This window comes from Gossypium raimondii, unplaced genomic scaffold (assembly GCF_025698545.1).
Source record: "Gossypium raimondii isolate GPD5lz unplaced genomic scaffold, ASM2569854v1 Contig00179, whole genome shotgun sequence".
Taxonomy (NCBI): domain Eukaryota; kingdom Viridiplantae; phylum Streptophyta; class Magnoliopsida; order Malvales; family Malvaceae; genus Gossypium; species Gossypium raimondii.
The window spans coordinates 1,829-5,175 of NW_026291338.1; the positions used below are offsets into that span (position 1 = coordinate 1,829).

General features: G+C 34.7%; 2 pseudogenes; both read left to right on the forward strand.

Annotated features, from left to right (window-relative positions):
• Positions 1 to 315: 315 nt before the first annotated feature.
• On the forward strand, positions 316 to 975 carry LOC128037030 (NAD(P)H-quinone oxidoreductase subunit K, chloroplastic-like; annotated as a pseudogene).
• Positions 976 to 1,095: 120 nt separating this feature from the next.
• LOC128037031 (NAD(P)H-quinone oxidoreductase subunit J, chloroplastic-like) lies at positions 1,096 to 1,569 on the forward strand (annotated as a pseudogene).
• Positions 1,570 to 3,347: the final 1,778 nt, after the last annotated feature.

Here is a 3,347-nt window from a genome sequence, read left to right on the forward strand (position 1 = left end):
AACTTTCTAGTTATGAATCGGGTATAGAACCAATGGGCGATGCTTGGTTACAATTTCGAATCCGTTATTATATGTTTGCTCTAGTTTTTGTTGTTTTTGATGTTGAAACGGTTTTTCTTTATCCATGGGCAATGAGTTTCGATGTATTGGTACCCGTATTCATAGAAGCTTTCATTTTCGTGCTTATCCTAATTGTTGGTTCAGTTTATGCATGGCGAAAAGGAGCATTGGAATGGTCTTAGTTCCTGAATATTCAGATAATAAAAAGAAAGAAAAAAGTCAAAATAATAATACCATTGGTATGAATTCCATCAATTTCCTTACTTGATCGAACAACCCAAAAATTCAGTTATTTCAACTACATTAAATGATCTTTCAAATTGGTCAAGACTCTCCAGTTTATGGCCGCTTCTTTATGGTACCAGTTGTTGCTTTATTGAATTTGCTTCATTAATAGGCTCACGCTTCGACTTTGATCGTTATGGGCTGGTACCAGATCGAGTCCTAGACAGGCAGACCTAATTTTAACAGCTGGAACAGTAACAATGAAAATGGCGCCCTCTTTGGTGAGATTATATGAACAAATGCCCGAACCTAAATATGTTATTGCTATGGGCGCGTGTACAATTACAGGAGAGGATGTTCAGTACTGATTCTTATAGTACTGTTCGGGGGTCGATAAGCTAATTCCCGTGGATGTCTATTGCCGGGCTGTCCCCTAAACCCGAGGCAGTTATAGATGCTATAACAAAACTTCGTAAGAAAATATCTCATGAAATCTATGAAGATCGAATTAGATCTCAACAGGGGATCGGTGTTTTACTACCAATCACAAGTTTTGTCTTGTACGTAGTACTCGTACTGGAAATTATAATCAAGGATTGCTCTATCAACCACCATCTACTTCAGAGAATTCCTCCTGAAACATTTTTCAACTACAAAGGTTCACTATCTTCCCACGAATTAGTGAATTAGGTAGGATTTTTTACAGAAACAGACAACGAATTAATCTTCATAAATTCGATTTCATCATAAATGCGAAATATTTATCTTAGAAAATGACAAATAAAAGAAAAGTGCGGGAGAGATAAAAGATGCAGGGGTCGTTTGTCTGTTTGGCTAGTCAAACACAGGCTAGTTCATAGATCTTTGGGCTTCGATTACCAAGGAATAGAGACTTTACAAATAAAGCCTGAGGATTGGCATTCCATTATATTTATTTTATATGTATATGGTTACAATTATCTACGTTCCCAATGTGCCTATGATGCTAGCACCAGGCGGACTGTTTAGCCAGTGTGTATCATCTTACGAGAATAGAGTATGGTGTAGATCAACCGGAAGAGTATGTATAAGAAAGTATTTGCTCAAGGGTAACCCTAGAATTCCGTCTGTTTTCTGGGTTTGGAAAGTTCGGATTTTCAAGAACGAGAATCTTATGACATGTTGGGAATCTCTTATGAAAATCATCCACGGCTGAAACGTATAAATGCCCGAAAGTTGGATAGGGTGGCCTTTACGTAAGGATTACATTGCCCCAATTTTTATGAAATACAAGACGCTCATTGAATGATGAAACTAATTACAACTTCGAATATTCAAAGAATTTGTACATTTCTTCTAGCTCAAACAGAGGAATTGAGGGTTTCATTCGTATTCTTATGGATGAGCTAATAAATAAAAAGAAATAAAAGACAATACATCATTGAGATTCTCGATTTTTGAAGAGACTTTTTTTATTTTATTTCGGACGAGCCGAGACAATAGGATGAACAACAAGGGTTCTGTACCGTGAACTTTGTATCGCACATCACTTAGATGAACTCTAGAGAGTCGCATAGAGAGGAATGAGAAATGGAATATGAAAGAGATACAAAGTAAATGAAAGGGGATCGGCTTCTATTTGTACTGTAGCTGAGATGAGTCTTGGTTATTTCTATCCTTGAACTCCTCTAGACCCCGTCTTTTTGTTGGGCCTTTCAAGCCAACTATTTTAATCTTTTAATTAAATATGTATGAGAAATACCATTCTTTTTGAATGTGAGAAGCCGCAGTGTGAACAAATAAAAAGAAGAGGAAGAGATAAACAAATTTTGTCTTTTACTACATTATAATAGACACATTAGAATAGACTCTTTGCTCATTTTAAAAAGAGAAAAAAATACAAAATGAAATAAATAAAGAGAGGGTTTACTCTCAGATACCTAGCTAGATAAGTATGTATTATGTCGATCCATATCAATTAATTTGTAGAGTAGATACTCATACAAATTAATCATATACTCAGAACCAGATTTGAACTGGTGACACGAGGATTTTCAGTCCTCTGCTCTACCAACTGAGCTATCCCGACCATTACCGACGCATTATCCTCATAATACTAGATGACTTGGGTCTATGTCAATTAAAAATGAAAACAAAAAAAAACGAAAAAGTATTAAATTAAAGGTCTCGAACAGGAATTTCTTGGATCTTCAAAGGAAGACTTTGTAAATTTCCATATGAGTAATCATATGTATTATGAATCATTCAAATCAAATAGGTATTCCTTGCTCAAGAGATTTCTACGTATATCTATATATCACAATATATCACACTCTATCACAAGACTTGTGATAAGAGAACAAAATTCTGCTATGCTAGGATACGCTTGTAAAACGGCAAAGAATAGGATGAATGAGAAACATAAGGAACTTTGAACCACTAACAAAAGGGTAGGATAAAATAAATAGACAGCAAACGGGCTTTTTGGGGTTGGGGATAGAGGACTTGAACCCTCACGATTTTTAAAGTCGACGGATTTTCCTCTTACTATAAATTTCATTGTTGTCGGTATTGATATTGACATGTAGAACGGGACTCTATCTTTATTCTCGTCTGATTAATCAGTTTTCAAAGATTTATCAGACTATGGAGTGAATGATTTGATTAATGACTATTCTATTCGATTCTTTCTTCAACTTGGAATCGATTCACAACAATTCTTTTATTTTCATATTTTCATATAAATATAAATTGATTTTGCATATAATAGAAATAAAAAAATACGGGTTCAGTTCGTCTTTTTGAGATAGTTTTCATTAGTATACCTATAAAAAATAGGTATATCTTGCATCCTTTCTAGAGTTTCGATATTCGATATAAGGATTCCTTTACCAACAGTCAACCCCATTTGTTAGAATAGCTTCCATTGAGTCTCTGCACCTATCCTTTCCTTTTTTATTATTCTCGCTTGCTGAACCTTTGTTCATGTTTATTTTCGTAAAATAATAAAATAATAGGATTTGGCTCAGGATTGCCCATTTTTCATTCAGGGTTTCTCTGAATTTGAAAGTTATCCTTAGTAG